The following is a 19,314-nucleotide window of genomic DNA, read 5'->3' as shown; positions in this document are numbered from 1 at the left end:
GTTAGAGATACAAGTTCAAAATATTAGAATTACATAACTAATCACAATGAAAGGAAATTAAAATAAATAGTGGGATCATAGAAAGGGTCTAGATCTTTGAGAGGTATTTCCACATCAGTGACTGTTAATACCAGTTTACCACTTCTTGCCTTCATATGAATTTGACAATTGATTACGATGTCCTCACAGCCTTAGTTTATGGTTCCAACTACCTCAGGACTCTTAAGACTGATGATGGAAAGAAAAATGCAACTTATAGGAAACAAAACACAAAGGAAAAAAGACAAATCTCTACTAGATAAAATTATCTGTTAGTTCACACAATGATAACAATAACAAACAATGGAAATCTTACTTTTTTAGTGCCATCTCATTTTGCTGGTAGAGTTCATTTAAAATCTCCACTTTCTGCCTAAGAGTTTTGCATTCCTCTTCCAGTCCAACTTTAGAAGACCGTAGTGAATTGCAGTCACTTTCTAATTTCTTTATTTGGTCTGTAAAGAATAAAACAGCTTATCTCTATATGTGTACAAGGACTTAAGAACTTGTTTGAGGGAGTAGTGCCAAGAAAAGTAAAAAGCATGAAAGCAAGAAGCCATTCTTTATCTTTCCAATAAATTTTTAAGTCTTTCCAACATGGCAATTTCTTCTCAAGAAGAACCCACCTTCTAGATTACATTTTGTGGACATCGAGGCTCTTAGCTTAAGTTGTAAAAGTTTTAGATCCTCTTCAACTACTGATATTGTAGTTTTTGTCTAAAAATTGCAGGAAAGAGAGGTATTCTTAAAAGTGAGGCACAGGAAGAATTCACAGGTACTATGGGACTCTTACAAAGAACTATACCTGAGAGACATCCATCATCTGCTTAATTTGATCTTTGATCTTCTCGTTCCGATCACCTAAAAAACAAAAGACTTTAGCTTTTTCTTTCCTTACTTTTAACTCTATATTCTCCTAACTTCCCTAAACTAAAGAATGATTGTGTTCAAACACTGGAAGAAAAAAATCAATTAAATAATTATACTGATTAGACTAATGACTTTTAAGAGAATTGCAAGCTTAGATTTAAAAAAAAAAGAGAGAGAGGTGAATTTCAGACTGGGGTTGTGGCTCAGTGGTAGAGTGCTCACCTAGCATGTGTGAGGCACTGAGTTTGATCCTCAGCATAAAAATAAATAAAAGTACTGTGTCTGTCTTAAAAAAAAAGGTGAATTTCTAGTTTGCACAACTAAAATGTTATCTATGCTATTCTTGTAAGATAAAAGCTTTTCTTCTCTCTCAGATCTATCTTCACCTGGGCAATAAGTGTCTTGTTTAGAAAGATTCAATCCTCTATTTTCTCCCTGAATCTACTACCAGGTGTGGTTTGAAATACTTGCTATGTAAGCAATATCCAACTTGGGAGAAAACATCTGGAAATATTTTCCTCATCAGTAAACACTGTTACACTCCCTCTCTAGCTTTCTGATAGTCTCTAGCCTCTGTTCTCACAGCCTTAGTTTATGGTTCCAACTGCCTCCGGACTGACTGTGGACCTTAAAACCACAGAGCCATAGAGATGATGAGTATCAAAATCAAGTATCATCTGCATAAGTTAAGAAATAAATTTCTCTTACTGTACAATGTTCAATACTTAGAGGTATAGGATATGACTATTGTAGCTGCAGTGTACTTACTAGTTTTCAATAGGATAGAAAAAGTCAGTGTTCTTCACATGCCTATTGCTACATTATACCCCAACAACCCACCTCTGCCAATGCAACAGACATATCTATAGATCCAGTGATATGTGTCTACAACCCTGAAGCTTAAGAAAAAATTAAGCCAGCTGAAAAGTGGCATCTGTATACTTAATTAAAGACAGGAAAGCAAAAAAGGATTCAACCTCCCTGAGACTGATCTTACCTGCTAACTCTCCATTGGTTAATTCATCTGACTCATCTCGACTTTGATCCTCAGATTCAGATTCACATTGAAACCGATTCAACTGTGTAATGTGATTAGTCAAAGCCTAGAAAAGAAGCAAAAGGTTGGAAGACTCTGGATTTTAATTCAGAAGATTTCAGGAGAATTCATGAGATGAAACATGTATTTGGAGTATAAACTTACATTAATAGTATCATCTTTTTGACTAAGAACTACTTGTAAATCTTTCTGGGTCTTCTCAAATGATTTCATTTGTTCACTGAGCTCAGCGTGTGATGTACTCCAGTCTTTTACTTCCTGCTGCAACTGAAAAGTCAAAACACATGAATTCCCATGGGTTAGGGAGGGGTTTCTGCACTGGATATATCAGGACTACAAGACTTAGACAAAGAAATAGAGAGCCATACTCCTCGGTGGCCTGCCTCAATCGAGGGGGTTGAGACCTTGGTTAAGGAAGAGGGCAGAGTGGCCCCAACTCTCACAGCTGCAGTAAGAACATCAGAGCTATCAGGAAGTTGAGCCTGTTTATTGCATTCCCCAGAAAATTGCTGCCAATTCAAATAATTTATCTCCAGCAGGAATGGCTGGGCACATATGACTGTCTCCTAAATTTAGATTCCTTATCATGTAATCTTCCCTTGGCCGGTGAATCAGTAACTATTCAAAAGAGGATCATAAAATACTTAATTTTCTGGTTTAAAAAGTTTCTTTGAGGCTATGCAAGTTAATAACTGATTGACATTTGATAAGAAAAGCAATAATCCAAAAATCCAAAACAGATGGAGACCATATATATGCACTCAATTTGGGGAGCATTGTTTAAACTTTGCATATCTAGAAAAGGTCCTACATGAAAATTCCTTACCTCAGAAACAGATCCAAGAAAGATACAAGATAATGATATTCACTTCTCTAGTTTACATTATGTATGACATCAAATTTTCTTTACCTGCTCTTTCTCCTTCTTAAGCATGGTATTTTCTTTCTGAAGCTGACAGCATTTCAACTTCACCTTCTCTTCACGAAGCTTAGCTTCAGTAAGGAGAATTTGAAGCTAATGAAAAACACTACAGTTAGTGAATTAATTCCAAAGAAGAAACAAAGTTATACTTTCCCAAACAAGACATCATATAGTTCTCATTTTTTGCACATTTTAGCACACCTCAAATTTTTGGTCCGCAACAAAACTAAGATGTAGTACTAATATCCGTTAGCAATAGTTGGCAGCTTTACCTCTGAAAGTTCAGAAGTATTTACTGAAATGACATCTTTAAGCTTCTCTATAGATTTCTTATTTTCCATTATCTGCCAGGTGAAAACAGAACACAAAATATGCATTAGGATTTCAGTAGAAATACTGATATGTGTGTGTGTGTGTGTGTGTGTGTGTGTGTGTGTGTGTGTGTGTGTGTGTGTACGTACACATACATATATATACTAAAAAAGATAAACACAACAAAATTTTTGTCAAGCCATCCCATTACATTTCAGGTAAATGCAGGGGATCCAGCTTTGGACTAAGCAAAAAATCAAAAACTGAAAGAGATGAGGGAAAAATGAAGTCATAAATATTTCATGGCATCCACAACCTTACTGTTTATGAGATAACCAGAAAAAAAGTTCAAAGTATAGAAAATCATAATGCAATAAGTAAATAAAATGTTTTAAAGCATAGAAAATTAACTAATTAATTACTGTTTCAAGTAAACCAGTTCAAATTAGTAATTTTTTTTCTAGTGATAGAGAAAAAAATTTCCCAAGATCATTTTTAAAATTTTCTTATCATAAGTAAAAAATGATAAAATTTAAGGAAGAATAGACTAATCTCACATACAGAAGAATTCCAAAAAAATTATAAAGATACTTGCTCCTTAAGGAAGTGGACATAAATCTGCAATCTTTGTTTGCAATGCCTGGGATTGAATCCTGGGCCTCATGCATGCTAGGCAAGTGCTCTACCATGAGCTGCATCCTGAGCTTGTAACTCTTCATACTTTAACTGTGGGCTGTGCATGGTAACTTCCAAAGAATACAATATGAAAAGGATTGGAAAGAATTTTTACAGTGGAGAAATCTGATAAATACTACCTCAGCTAGGTGATCAAGCTTACTTGGGGGTAGGATATTTCAGAACACACTCTCTACCATCTTTTGCAACTTTTATGTAATTACAGAAACTTATAGAAATTGAAAATGAAATATGTAAGTAAAAATTTTTTAAGTTGTTGTATCAGTACTTAAAAGTTCCACAAAATGGGCAGAAGTGGGTTCAACTTCCTTGACTCCTAATCTTACTTTAGTTAACAGCTGGACTAAGTTCAACTTAACCAATTTTACAAAATATTTCAAAAGCCAAATTGCAGTAATACTTAGCAGCAAAACTCTTACCAAGTCCTGATTCTTAGCTTTCTGTTCTCTCTCAGATTCTAACATAACATGAAGACTTTTAGCTCCCTCATCCAGAAGTTCTTTAGCTTTTTCAAGAAGCTTCATTTTATCCTGGAAAAAAAAGGTGTCAAGATTACTCACTCATTACATTTACTTTTGAGTTTAGAATGTAATTCCCCCCAAAGAAGGGATTTTTACCTTATAATTAGTTGCTTCATCAGAAAGAATCATATTTTGTTTCATGGTCTCTTGGACCTGTTTCTTTGATTCCTTCATCTATGTAAATAAAGCATTCAGAATTAAGATACACAAATTATAGTGCTACCATACAAGTTACTTCCAGACAAGTGACCCTTTCTCCAGAAGAAAGCAGTACTTAATACATATGACTGTTTAGAATTTGGATGATTTGTAGGAAATAATGAAACAAAAATTTTAAAATATGATTTTTAAATTAAAACAGGTAGGAATGATTCAAGCTAGAACCAAGGGAGAAAGAAAGAAAAAAATAATTATACCTTCTGTTCATAATTTGACAATTTCTGCATTAGTTCTTCATTTTCTTTCATGAAATTGTTCACCTTTTTGGAAATTTGCTGTTCATTGACTAAAAGGGGGAAATACACAAGATTATTACAATCACTAAATGAAATTCAATTACTCAATCTACTAAAAGCAAAGATATGTTATATGGTACTATGAGGAAATACTTCTTAGCATAACTATTATGCTTTTAAAAAGCAATCTATGCTTATTAGCAATAAGAGTATAAAAATTATTAGAATTTAAGAAAAATATAAGAACAATGATATTTTGCTGGGTGCAGTGGTGCACACCTGTAATCCCAGTGGCTCAGGAGGCTGAGCTAGAAGGATTCCAAGTTCAAAGCCAGCCTCAGCAAGAGCGAGATACTAAGCAACTAAGTGAGACTTGGTCTCTAAATATAGGGGGTTGGCGATGTGGCTCAGTAGAGTGCCCCAGAGTTCAATCCCAGGAACCCCTCTCATCCAAAATGATATTTCAATTTAAGCTTATTTCACAGATGGGAAATACAGTAAAGTGTTGTAGCTTGATATTCCCCCCTTCTCAAAACACTTTCTTTTCCAAAAATGGAATCATTTAATTCTTTGCAAAGAAAAACAGAAATGAAAACATACTGATTCACATTACCATTCTTCAAATTATCTACTCAATTACTTAATGCATGATTAAATCATTAGCATAGAAATACTCTTCAAATGTAATACATCTGCATTACATCAATATTCAAAGTTAATCTTCCCCAAATTAAAACTTATCATTATCTCCCTATCCACAATTTGTTCCTCCTCTTTATCTCCTATCTCAGAGTTGGAACCATCATCATCTACTCTATTATCCATGCTAGCAACCTAGGAATAGTAAAATTTTCAGGAGGTAAAAAAGATAATAGACATTAAAAGTCACTGAATCTACTTCTAACATACATAAAACACACATCAAACACCAATACAAAGGGTTATTACAAGTTTAAGAAACCTAAAAATTTACCTTGATATACTCTATCTTTTACCTAGAAGAGAGAAAAAAGATTAAATTTGATGTCAAACATCTGCTCAATAGAAACAGCATTCCTAAAACAACAGTCAGAATCATAACCAAGTGAGAATTTAATAACATTCTGGTTCAGGATAATAATTTATAGGATTAAAAATAAGTAAAGGTTAACAAGCCTTTTAAATTTAATTGGTAGTGATATTTCATAAATAGCCTCTGACATAAAAACACTAAGATATGTACCTTATTTCACAGCAAAGATGTGTGTATGTGTGTGTGTGTGTGTGTGTGTGTGTGTGTGTGTGTGTGTATACTCAAAATCATTTACTTGACAATTCTAAATAACCAGGATAAAGCCTAGAAACAATGACTATTCAAAAGAAATCTGAGGAAACAATATTAAATGCATAATCTTTGTACTAAGATATGCCACTTTCACTCACCAGAAAACATCTTAGAACTCCAATTTAAATTTGGCTATTGGCTGAATTTAGAAACTAAGAGGCTACATCATCTTATTTCTGCAAACCACTAAATATATAGCAAGAAATCTGAAAGGAAAGACTGCTTGAAGAAAATGCACAAGCAATAAGAAAAATGACAATTAACATATTCTGGAAAGGACAAAAACAATCGTTTCCAAAAAACAGCAATAAACTACCTGATAATAAAACCTAAGCAGAAATTTTTTTAAAACATCACTAAATTTCTTTGTAACTTAGCATATTACTTGTCCTTTCAAATGTTATAAATGGTGATGGGATATTCAGATGTGTCCACGGATCATCCAGGGGATCTTCGTAATAGGAAATTGCATTCAGAAAACTCCAACACAGAAAAAATGAACATTTCTTTAATGTCATAGCCTTGCTAACCTTTTACTCAAAATGACAACAGAGGAAAATGGGAAGTAGCATAAAAGCAGTCATCTAAGGTAGGGAGACTAAAGTTTTAAAGTCAAATGCTGAAACTGAGGAGCAACAAGCTAGGAACCACATCCCACATAACCTAGTGAAAAGAGAAACAGGTACCAGGGTTCTTGAAATGAAAGAAACAAGAGAGAGAAATATAAAATGTTTTCATGTTTTTCCCTTCTCTTTATCCTTCTATTTCCTTTTTACTTTTAGCTGAGAAAAAGTTCAATGAGATTAGAAAATTCCTCACAGGAATCCAGGCAAACAATTCTTCTATTTAAGAAGAGAATACTTTTTAAGAGATTTTACACTCAATTGTACAAGGAGAGGAAACTTATCTTAACAATGATATGTCTGAAATAATTAAGAAATCAGAAAAAGAACACTCAGATTTGAAAAGATTTGTATCCAATGTTTTTGGCCTCTTTAACTGTTAGGCTTTTCATATGCAAAGTCCATTTACCTAAAATAATTTTCTTCCAATTATGTTAAATAACTATGAAACAGAATGACCTACAGTACAAACATAAGTATGTATAAGCGCATATATATATATGTGTGTGTGTGTGTATATATATATATATATATATATATATATACACACACACACACACACACACACACACTTATACATATATGTACACACATACACAGAGATAGACTAATTCTGCTCAGGAAAAAAAAAACCTTAATGAACAAAACATTTAATGGATTTTTGGACAACACATAATCTATACTTCCAAATAAAAAGGTATTTTCTGTACATATGATCAAATCATAAAATCTGGGAAAAATTTATATAAAAGACTGGAAAAATTATATCATCTCCTTTTTCTCATTTTACTGTATTTCTTTGCAGCATTTCCCCCTGTTTGTATGTTTATATTAACATACAGTTCATCAACATTTAAATCTTAGTTTCTGCTTTTTTTCCCACTTCACATTTAATTGTGAGCATTTTCTGTAGCTCAAAGCTTTGAAATAAATAAATCTGCCTACTATTCCACTAATCGAACATACAATAACCCCTAAATGAATTATGTTGTGCTAAGTCTTCAATCTAATACACTGTTCCATTGAAAAACATTACCAAAATCTTCAAAGCATAGTTATTTCTTTAAGATAGATTACTAGACATATATGCTACATAAAAGGATATTTATCTAACCTATCCCTTCTTTTATCCCACTTTTAAGACTTCTGATACATATGAAACTACTGGTCAGGATGGCTGTAAGAATTACCAGTTCTATCAACTGCACCCACACTAAATTATTTTATAATGTTAGTTTGACTTAAACCACTATTTTGTGTTTTAGCAATTGAAAAAGAAAAAAAGGGGGGGGCAGTGACTATATAAAATAATCTTTGTGCTTATGTGCTAAGGTATAAGTAAGTTAATTTACTCACAAGAGCAGTTCTCCTCCAAGAGAAAATGACAAAGGATACAATCCCAAAGAAAACAGTGAATACTACAGTCTTCCATGGTAGTCCATAAAAATCAGGCCCAGGTTGAGTATCATCAGGCAATGTAGTAAACAGCTTAAACAGACAAATTAGAAGAAATGGGAAACCTTAAATTCATAACAAAACAGTCACAAAGAATCATGGCAATTCTAAACCAACTTCCTCATCAGAAATCCACCTCCTCAATATTTTCCAATAGCTTCTTCAAGAGAGAGGATACTGGCAGTCTCATATTTTTTGTTTGCTTCCAGTGTTTTCAAGTATAATGAATCTAAATACTTTTTAAAAATATTTATTTATGTATCTTTAGTTTTAGGGTAGACACATTGTTTTGTTTTTATATGGTGCTGAGGATCGAACCCAGTGCCTCATGTATGCTAGGCAAGCGCTCTACTGAACCACAACCCCAGCCCGAATCTAAATACTTTAAATTGAGCATACATTTCCAGTTTGTAACAGGCCCTATATCATCACATTGTCTAACACCTGGCTAGAATCCCTCTGGATCATTCTTTTCTCTTAGATAACCTGGTTTTTATAATTTAAAATATTCATTTAAGACAAAACTTAAATATATGAAAGAACTAATTAATTTTATGGCAACAAATAAAAACAATGACGATATATGTATAAGATTTTAAATCTTACTTCCATTCCACTCTTATATACAGATACGTGACATGTAATTTCAGACAACTCTTGAAAACTGGCTTAGATAAACTTCTCTGAATTTAACATCCTTCTATAAAATTCAGAGCCTAATTTTAAATGGTTGCTCAAAGGCAGTGCAGTAAACACCTGCCTACTCTTCCCTGTTTTCACCGCCCTCTACACGTAATAGGAGATAACTGTCACTTGGGCCCAATTCCCCAGCAGTCTCCTTAGGGAAAAGACCTGTAGTAACATTAGCTGTTTGGATTGTTGGCTGCATTTCAGAACATACCATGAGGTTGTCACCTCTATTCCGTCAAAAAAAAAGTGCAAGTGGGGAAAGCTCAAGTACACTCTCACCGGCCTCGCTTAACCATACAGTCACGTCCTGCCTGCCTTGGGCCTGACACACTCCATTTCTCCGTCGCCACGACAGTCAGTGCACCCACTCTGCCAGAACTCAGCCACCCGACAGGGGTCCCAGGAGCTCTGGGTCCCCCAGGGAAACAGTGACAGAAGGCACAGTGGCAGGTACTGAGTCCATGGTGTAGGGACAGCTGAGTGGAAGCGACGCTTCCCTGCAGAACAGCACAGGACCCTCTCTTTCACCGTTTCCTACTTCAGTAGGACCCAGCGCAGGGGGCAGGTACTGGGAGTGAACTTTGCCTTCCTCCACCACAGGCGCTTTCCGCCCAAGGCACGTGAAACCCGTCATCAGAGAAAGCCCCTGGGTGGACTGCAGTGAGCAGACAGAGGATGCTGAGGGGCGTGGCGGGGAGCGGGAAGAACCAACTGCGGAGCCCGGCGGGGGACAGCGCCAGTAGAGCCAAGCGGAAGAGTCCAAATGAAAGGACTCCAGAAGGAAAGAGGCTCACCTGTCCCCGGAACTAGGAGAGGACCGGCGATTTAGAAGGCCCTGGAGGAAGCCAGGGAACTAGCAGAAGGGGATTATAGGCAGAGACTAGGAAAAAGGAGAAAGTCAGGCCTCCCAGCCCCTCCCAGAGCAAAACCCTTTTGTCAACGTGTTGAGACACCAGGTACCTACCTGGCCCAAAAGTGCAGACAGAAGAGGAGAAGCTTCTCCTGCTCCCTTCTAAAAGACTACTGCTGGGCTTTCCTTCCCTGCTCACTCTAGTCCTGTTACTTTCTCCAATTGTGGATGACACTCTTTTTAAAAAAGCCTAACCCTAAGGAATCATGTCATTATCACCCCACGCCGGTGGCTTCATTTCTGGATGCCACATTTTAGGGTTGCATGACTTGTGGAAAAGAACAGAATCATGAATAGCCCGAAAAGCACGTGCTAAAAATTGAAGAAACTGGGGACATTTAACTTGGGGAGGAAATGAACATCTGTGGATCTTTAAAAATCTGTCGTCAAGTTGAATATAGTCAATTCAAAAGAACAAGAATAAGCAGGAAAGCACTGAAAAAGAAGAGCAATGAAGGGTACAGGGAGGGCAGACTATATAATTAATTCATGTACCCTCGTCCAAGCCCAGGAATACATAGAGATTGTGGGACAGAATAGAGAATCCAGAAACAGAACCAACTGGACATTTGGGGTACAATAAAAGTTAGTTTGGGGAAAGTAGACTTTCTAATAAGTAGCGTTACCACATGGAAAATTATAAAATTGGATTTTTCTCTACTTATTCAAAAGATAAACTACAAATGGATAAGAAACATGAATGTAAAAATAGAAAATAAACAAGTACTAGAAAATATTAAGTGAAATTTTCTATGTATTATGAGTGGGCAAAACCTGCCTCATTGAAAAAATCTTTCCTGGCTGTATCTAAACCTGCTACACACACACACACACACACACACACACACACACACACACACGCAGTTTGACAATGACAAACTGAGAAAAAATATTTGCAACATATTATTGTCCAAAGAATCATGTTCCTGAAATATAAAGAACATTATAAATAAAATGGCCAGCAAACCTATACAAAAATGGGCTGAAGAAATAAACAGATCTCAGGAAAAGAAATGCAAATAGCTATAACATATGGAAACATGCTCTGCTTAGCTCATAATGAACAAAATACAAATTAAACCACACCAAGACACCATTTCTCACTTGCATTGGCAAGATCCAAACGTTTGACAACATACTCAGTAGGTGAGAGAATGTGGGGGAATACAAATTCTCAGACACTGCTAATAAGTATACAAAATGATACAACCCTTATGAATGAGATTTGGCAACATCTCCCAAAACTGCTTATATATTTACCTATTAACTCAACAATCCCACTTTTTTTTTAACTTTTTCAGTGCTGGGGAAGGGTATCTTGGGCAAGTGCTCTACTGCTGAGCTATAGTCCACCAGCCCTAATTTCTAAAGATACTGGGAATACAACAACAAATGTTTAAAACTTGTATGTACAAAACTATGTTATTCAAGCATTAATTATAACAATACAAGATGGTCACAAAAGGCTGAAACAACCGTCATCAATGAAAGTTGTTGAATAAACCAAAGAAGAAAATAATTTTAAATACTGCTAAGAGCTGGTTTCCGGAATACATTTTTTAAAAATGAAGTAGAGAAAAATATTTATAGAATACTATTTGTATCTTAGAAAATGAAAAAAGATGAATATATTATTACTTATAGCTTTGAGGTAAAACTGACATGCAATAAATTACATGTATTTAAAGTGTGCAATTTGATGAATTTTAACATGAAATTATAAAATCACCATTATAATCAAGATAATATACACATCCTTTACTTCCAAAAATATTCTCATTCTCTAGGTAATTTTGCCCTTTGTCACCCCTCTTTCTTGCCCCCCACGTTCCCATTCCTCCAGCAAAATGTCTTATCTTAATAGATTGCTTTGTATTCCTCAAGTTTTATGTGTATGGGATAATATATTGCATTTTCTATGGCTTCTCTTATTCAGCATAATTTGAGATTCATCTACATCAGTTTATCTATCATCTATTTTTATTGCTGAGTAGCATTTCATTACATGTACATACCACAATTTGTCTATCATCTATTGATAGACATTTGGATTTTTTTCCAGTTTGGGGCTTTTACAAATAAAATAGCCAAGAACACTGATATAAAATTCCTCCTATTGCTATATAACTTATCTTTTCTTTGGAAAAGAATGGTTGGATATGACTGGTGTATGTTTACCTTTTTAAGAAGGTGATTCTAGCACTTTATATCCCCACCAGATGTGTACCCATCCAGTTCCTCCATCTCTTCTCCAACCACTCAGCACAATTGTCTTTAATATTAGATATTTAATAAGTGTGTAGTGGTAACTCTTATGCTTCAAAATTGCATTTCCCTGATAATTATGTCAAGCATTTTTAATGTATTTACTATCTGTTTATCTTCTTTGATGAAGTGTTATTTTACAGGACTATATTTTTTTCTAATGCGTTCTAAGAGTTCTTCATATATCCTTGATGCAAGTCTTGATAAATGCTTTACAGTAATTTCCTCCCAGCTTGTGTTTTGTCTATTTCATTGACTTCAAAGTGTATTTTGAATTACAGAGGTTTTAGTTTGATGAATCCCACATTGTCAAATCCTTTTTAATGCTTTTGTTGTCAAATTTAAGAAATCTTTGCCAAACCTAAGTTCAACAAAAATTTTTCTCTTATTTTTTTTCCTAGAGGTTTTGTAGTTTTGAGTTTAATATTTAAGTCTGTGAGTTAATTCAGGTGTCTAATGCAAGGCATGGATCAATATTTTGCATATAAATATGCAGTAATTTCAGTACCATTTGCTGAAAAAACTTTCCATTCTCTACTTGTCTTTCCATCTTTGTCAATGACTGTTGCCATATATATTGTGTATCTATCTCTGAATTCTTGGCTCTGTTTCAATATGTTTTGTCTGCAATCCTGATTACTGTAGCTTTAGAATATTTTTTTTCCTCTTTGTATGGTACTAGGGATTGAACACAGGACCTTGCATATGCTAGGCAAGTCCTCTACCACTGAGCTACATCCCCAGCCCTAGATTAAGTCTTGAAGCCACGTTGCAATCAGCTTGTCATTTTCTACAAAACTCTGCAGGGATTTTGATTGGAATAATGTTGACTCTGGTGATTAAACTGGGATGAATGGACACCTTAGTCTTCTGACTCATAAATTAGGTATATCTCTGCATTTAGGTTCTCTTTAAATTCTATCAGCAATATTTTATAGTTTTTAATATATACATTTTAGTTTTTGCCATGTTTATGTTTAAATACTTCATATTTTTATTCTATTGTACATGGAAATCTTTAAAATTTCAATTTCTAATTATTCATTGTTAATATATAGAAAATATAATTGCTTTTAGATGTAAATTTTATCTGTCAACCTTACAATAGCTTTTTTCTAGATCATACCAGATTGTATCTATATATATTCATGTTATCTGAAAAGAAAGAGAATTTTATTTCTTCCTTTCCAATCTGAGTGCATTTTATTTCTTTTTCTTGCCTTAGTATACTAGCTATTTCCTTACTGCACCCCAGTACAATGCTGAATAGATGTAATGAGAGTAGACATCTCTGTTTGGTTTCTGATCTTGGGGAAAAGTATTCAATCATCAACCATTAAGTATGAGGTTAGCTGCATTTTTTCAGAGGATGTTTTAAGCTCCCTTCTATTCCTAGTTTGTTGTTTGTTTTTCTACATCAATAATCAATGCTGAGGGGCTGGGGTTGATACTCAGTGGTAGAGCACTTGCCTAGCATGGGTTCAAATCTCAGCACCGCATAGAAATAAGTGAATAAAATAAAAGTTAATCAACATCTAAAAAATTTTTTTAAATAATAATCAGGGCTGATTTTTTTTTTACATGTCGATGCGATTTATTGTCACCTACTTGTACATGCACACAAAATAACAATATAATTTGGCCAATATTACTCCCCAACATTTCCCCCCTCTGCTATATTTTTTAAATGCTTGTTTTGTATCTCTCGAGCTAAACACAAAGATTGTGCTTTTAGGTACATCAATGTGGTAAATTTCATTGATTTTCAAATGTTAAATAAATTTTGGATTCTTGATATAAATCCCCATCATCCGTCTAGTTTTTGTCTATGATGTATTTTCCTTTTACATATTGTTGTATTTGACTTAAATTTTTGTTTAGAATTTCTGTACAGATTCATTGGAGATCCCATGAGAGGTATGTGGTTTTCTTTTCTTATTATATCTTTGTCTTGGTTTGGTGTAGTGATAACACTGGATTCATAGGAGAACTATTTCCTTGCTTTAATATTCTACAAGGGTTTAGTATTATTACTACTATTAGGAATTAGTATCATTTCTTCCTTACAGGTTTAATTGGATCACCAATAAAGCTATCTTGGTCTTATATTTTTTTCTTTGAAGAAAGGTTTTTACCTATACCTTCAATTTCTTTAATAGTCAACAAGGTTTATTAAATTGTCTGTTTTTCTTGAGTGAACTTTTGCAATTTGTGGCTTAAATAAAATTTCTTCATTTCATCTAAATTGTCAAGTTAATTAACATAAACTGTTCATAATATCCCCATTATCAGTCTAGTATCTGTGAAATCTGTAGTGATATCCCTTCTCTGATTGCGAATATTGGTAACCCGTGTCTCCTCTTTTATTTCCCTCACTAGATGTTGATCAATTTTATTCATCTTAAAGAACTAGCTTTGGGTTTCATTGATTTTCTTTTATTTTCCTTTTTTTAAAATTTTACTGACTTATGGTCTTTATTATATCTTTTTTTCTTGCTTACTTGGAGATTAACTTATTTTTCCTTTTCTAGTTTCTCATAGTAGGAACTAAGTCAATGACTGGAGACTTATTTTTTAATAAAGCTATCTTGGGCCTGGTAGTGCTATAAGTTTTCCAATAACATTTTAGTGACATTGCACAAATGGATATGTTGTTTTCAGTTTTATTCAACTCAAAATATGAATTTCTTCTCTGATTTATTTGACTAAAAAAATATTTAGCAGTGGGGGCTAAGGTTGTAGCTCAGTGGTAAAGTGCTTGCCTCAACACCACATAAAAATAAATGTACTGTGTTGTTCATTTATACCAAATATATATATATATATGATAGATAGATACAGATATACATATAGATATAGATAGATAGCAGATAGCAGCCTGGCACTTAAGTTTTCAAATATTTGAGAATTTTCCAGATTTTTCCATTATTGATTTCTCATTATTGTGTTCAGAGAATAAGCTTTGCCTGACTTTGAATACTTTTATATTTACTGATAATTTTTTTAAGATCCAGAATATAGTTTATCTTGGTAAATGTTCCATGTGTACTAAGCTCCTTGGGGGTTTTCTATAAATGTCAATTAATTTCAAATGGATGGATTGATTATGTCATTCACACTTTCTACAACCTTACTTTTATTTTTCGTTTTCTGCCAATTGCTGAGGAGAGGATATTGAAATCTCTAAATGTAATCTATAGGATTCATCATTTTCCTCATAATTCTATCAATTTTGATACTTCATGTATTTTGAAGGTCTAATATTAAAAGTACAAGCATTTAGGTTTATTATATAATCTTGACTGATTCGTTTATCATTAGGAAATAACTTTCTTTAGTCCTGATGATATATTTTGCCCCACAACCTCTTTTGGTTTAATGTAGCTACTCCAGATTTCCTTTGACTAGTGTTTAACATGAGATACCTTTTTCAATCATTTTAATTTTGACTTCTTTGTGTCTTTCTATTTACAGTGTTATTCCCTTAGACATCTATTTGGGTCTTGCTTCTTTAGGCAATATGACAATCTCTGTTTTTAACTGATGTATTTAGATACTTTCCACTTAATAGGATTACTGCCGTGCATAGGTGTAAGCTTAATATAATCTTCTATTTGTTCCTTCTGTTCTTTGTTCTTTTTCTTTTCTTTCTGTCTTCTTTTGCAGAAATACCACTATCGGTATTTTTAGTGATTCCTCTATTGGCTTATTAAGCTATAACTCTGTTTTCTAATCTTAGTGCTTCAGGGTTTAGAATATACATCTCTAATTTGTCACAATCTACCTTCAGATGATACTATATTACTTCACATATTCAATAAGAACATTACAATAGTTACTACCCTTCTGAGATTTATACTGTTGTCATGTATTTTACTTTACATGTTTTCTAAGTCCCATACTACACTGATATTTGTCTTTAAACAGTCAATGACTTTTTAAAATGTTCAAATAAGAAAAATTATTTTAAATATTTATGCACACAGTCACCATTTTCAGTGTTCTTTACTCCTTTATTCCATTATTTCCATCTGCTGTCTTGGTGCAAGTGTAGGTGAATTCTTTCAGCTTGTATGTCAGTACAAGTCTTCATTTTAGAAAGATATTTCACTGGGCATGATATTATCGGCCAACATTATTACTCTTCAAATATATTAAAGGTATCACTCCACTATATTCTCTTATGCCTAATTTCTGACAAGAAATCTGATGTCATCCTTAGTTCTTCTCTACATAAATGTCTTCTCTAACTACTAAGATTGCTCTTTATCACTGGTTTTGAGCAATTTATTTATGATATAATATACCTTGATATAGCTTTATTCATGCTTTTTGTACTGTAGTCCCATTTAATATCTTGGATCTGCAGATGTACAGTTTTCACAAATTTTTGGCCATCATTTCTTAAAATATTTTTCTGAATACCTCTCATAGCTCAACTTGAAACTGTCCCACAGCTCACTGATGCTCTGGTTCACTTTTCTTTAACAGAAGAAATTTTCCCTGTTTCATTTGGGGTACTTCTCCTGCTATGTCCTCAAGTTCACTAACAATTTCATCACAATGCTTATTCTGGCATTAATCCCATCCACTGTGTTTATCATATATTTTCAACTCTAGAAGTCTGATTTTCTTAAAATATATCTTCTATATCTCTTTTTACCTTTTTAACACACGAAATATAGTAGTAATGACTTTTTTAAAAATGCCATTACCTCATTCTAACATCTCCGATAGTTCTCAGTTGGCTTTGATTGGATGATTCTTCTCCTCATCATTGTGGATTGTATTTTTCTTGCTTCTTTGCATGCCTGGTAAGCTTTGATTCGATGCCATACATTACGAATTACTATTCTTAATATTTCGTATACAATTAAATTACTGGAAACAATTTGATTCTCTTGGGTCTGAATATTTGTTAGGTATGACATAAATTGTAATAGTCAGTCCGAGGTAACACCCTTCTGATTATTCTACCCAACTTCCTTAGATAGTTTTTTCCAGGTGCTATTCTGGTCCCTGTGTTAAGACCTGTTCCTTCTAATCACTTAAGATGGTTTCTCTGACTTGCTAAGCAGTTTCATCACACTTATGTGCAGATCAATACCCTGCTGAACACTCAGAGAGCCTTTCACAGATTTCCAGAATTGTCTCTCAATGTAGCAACCTTCTTTTGGTACTCCACCCTGTGAATTCTAGTCACTTTGGTTTTCCTGGAATCTCAGCACCATCTCTCAATACATGGTATCCTCTGGTTCTGCCTGACTTCCCCTTCTTTGTCATGGCTTGGGAATCTCTTAACATAGTAAAAGCTGGGGCAACTAAAGAGCTCATAGCATTTGTTCTTTATGTTTCCAGAATCATTCTTTGTTGCTTGATCTTCAATGTTACTGGATCTTAAAATTTTATATGTTTGTGGGTTTTTTTTCATATTTATTTTAGTTGTTTCAGTTGGGAAGGTGAAGCCAGTACCTATATAAAGCTATCATAGCTAGATGTAAAAATCATTTGCTTTTCTTTTTCTTTTTATGGTGCTGGGGATTGAACACATGGCCTCCTGTGTGGTAGGCAAGTGCTCTACCACTGAGCTGCATATCCCTTTTCTCATTTGCTTATTTTTTTAATAGCAGAATGCATAATGAAATAAATTTTAAAAGTTAACTATAAAAGAGAGTAATATCAGGGTAGACAGAACTGGGACAAAAGCTAGAGTTCTTTCAAAATCAGGCAGGAGAATCACAAGTTCAAAGCTAGCCTCAGCAACTTAGCAAGTCCCTACGCAACTTAGTGAGAACTATCTCTAAATAAAAAATAAAGAGCCTAGGTATGTGGCTCAGTGGATAGGAGCCCTGGGTTCAATCACCAGTACCAGAAAACAGAAACAACTTATTTTCACAAATTAACTTTGGCTCTTCTAAATATTTAAATAATTGTAAAATAAATAAAAAAAATCTTTAAAAATTAACACCTAAATATTGAAAGCAAAAATGAAACAACCTGTGATATCATGTTGGTGACAAACCACAGAAATGAATTATTTCAAACATACCTTAGTGGGATATAGCTTAAAGACAAGAGAATTTCATTTCATTTCAGGAATACATTTCTGAAAGTATTTTAAACAACATAAATATAGTCGTGTGTTGCTTAATAATGGGAATAAATTCTGAAAAACACATCTTAGGCAATTTCAGTGTGTAAACATCATTGAGTATACTTATACAAACCTAGAAAATATAGCCATTTCCACACGTAGGTATTCATATATGGTATATCATCGCTTTGGGGATAAAAACCTATAAGATATTATTATACTGAATTCTGTAGACAATTGTAACATTGTAAATGTTTATATATCTAAACATATCAAAACACAAAAAAGATTAAAAATACTAGGTGTCAAGAATTTTCTAGCTCCATTATTATGCACTAATGACCAAAATGTCATTAAGTGGCACAAGACTGTAAACAATTATATTTATGTCATTGAAAACTGGAACTCCAACCTCAGAGAAAGAAAACACAAATCTAAGATAGATGAAGTGAAGTAAAATCTCTCTAACATCCTGAATTTTCATGGGAATTATCTAAATGACATGATCAAAAATCCCCACATATTTCTGAGCTTTGTTCACTAAAATGGCTTACAAATGACAGTCAATTTGAGCAATAAGCAATCCTAGTACTTGGAATGTAGCCTCTAAATATCATTTCCTATTGAAAGAAACCAAAGTTCTTTTAGAGAAATAGTTCCTTCAAGGTCTGGATAGGAAATGTTTAAGATGAACTTGGAACATCTCATAGTTCAAAAGCAAGGGAAACAGGTAACAATGACCACTAGGTGGTGGCAAAGGGTCCCAGGAGCCAAGATAAAGAGGCTTCTACAAGGCAAAAGGGGGAGAAATTGAGCATCAGATAAGAACAATTACTATTCCTAACTGGATTAAACACACCAAATATTTTTAAATGCATGACATCATATTGACTCTTAAATAAAAGTTAAAAAGATTTCAAAAGCCCCTTTGGCTATCATTTGATAATGCTAGAATAATACCTTACTATTCTGAAAAGTGTTTAAATGAAGAAAAGGAATCAAATGTTTATCTCCTGCCTTAACTATACAAACCGAATATCTGTGTAAAGAATAATCAATCATAGCCAGGCGCTGTGGCACA

The 19,314-nt window shown here is 33.8% G+C and overlaps 1 pseudogene across 1 annotated transcript in view; it reads right to left on the bottom strand.

Annotated features, from left to right (window-relative positions):
* Positions 1-19,314, bottom strand: part of LOC144374188 (transport and Golgi organization protein 1 homolog) — a 117,977-nt pseudogene that overhangs the window by 10,799 nt on the left and 87,864 nt on the right. The window contains exons 21-32 of the transcript XR_013433659.1: positions 8,176-8,307; positions 5,846-5,867; positions 4,834-4,922; positions 4,514-4,591; positions 4,316-4,426; positions 3,161-3,232; positions 2,877-2,981; positions 2,111-2,233; positions 1,907-2,012; positions 845-900; positions 666-756; positions 356-494 (exon numbers count right to left, since the gene is read on the bottom strand). The product of XR_013433659.1 is annotated as a transport and Golgi organization protein 1 homolog (transcript). The remainder of the gene's footprint in view (positions 1-355; positions 495-665; positions 757-844; positions 901-1,906; positions 2,013-2,110; positions 2,234-2,876; positions 2,982-3,160; positions 3,233-4,315; positions 4,427-4,513; positions 4,592-4,833; positions 4,923-5,845; positions 5,868-8,175; positions 8,308-19,314) is intronic.

This window comes from Ictidomys tridecemlineatus, unplaced genomic scaffold (genome assembly GCF_052094955.1).
Source record: "Ictidomys tridecemlineatus isolate mIctTri1 unplaced genomic scaffold, mIctTri1.hap1 Scaffold_61, whole genome shotgun sequence".
Lineage (NCBI taxonomy): Eukaryota > Metazoa > Chordata > Mammalia > Rodentia > Sciuridae > Ictidomys > Ictidomys tridecemlineatus.
Note: the sequence above shows the minus strand (reverse complement) of the source record. Positions and strands in the feature narration are given on the sequence as shown.